Raw genomic sequence first — 216 nt, 5'->3', positions numbered from 1 at the left:
ATGGAGTAATGTTTTACAAAAAGTCGCTATGATGCAGATCTGTTTTCTAAAACTCATAATCTGAACTGAGTTTGTTTCCTGGTACAAATTTAAAAACGGAACATGAGAGGAAGTCATCAGTAAACAGCACTGATAGAAACATTTGAACATACACACTGTCACCAAAAGATAGCTGTTTCATGTTGTTGGCAGTTTTTTCGGAGCATTTTCTTGCCT

The sequence above is a fragment of the Montipora capricornis genome, unplaced genomic scaffold (genome assembly GCF_036669925.1).
Source record: "Montipora capricornis isolate CH-2021 unplaced genomic scaffold, ASM3666992v2 scaffold_483, whole genome shotgun sequence".
NCBI classification, from domain to species: domain Eukaryota; kingdom Metazoa; phylum Cnidaria; class Anthozoa; order Scleractinia; family Acroporidae; genus Montipora; species Montipora capricornis.
This window is presented reverse-complemented; position numbering follows the sequence as displayed.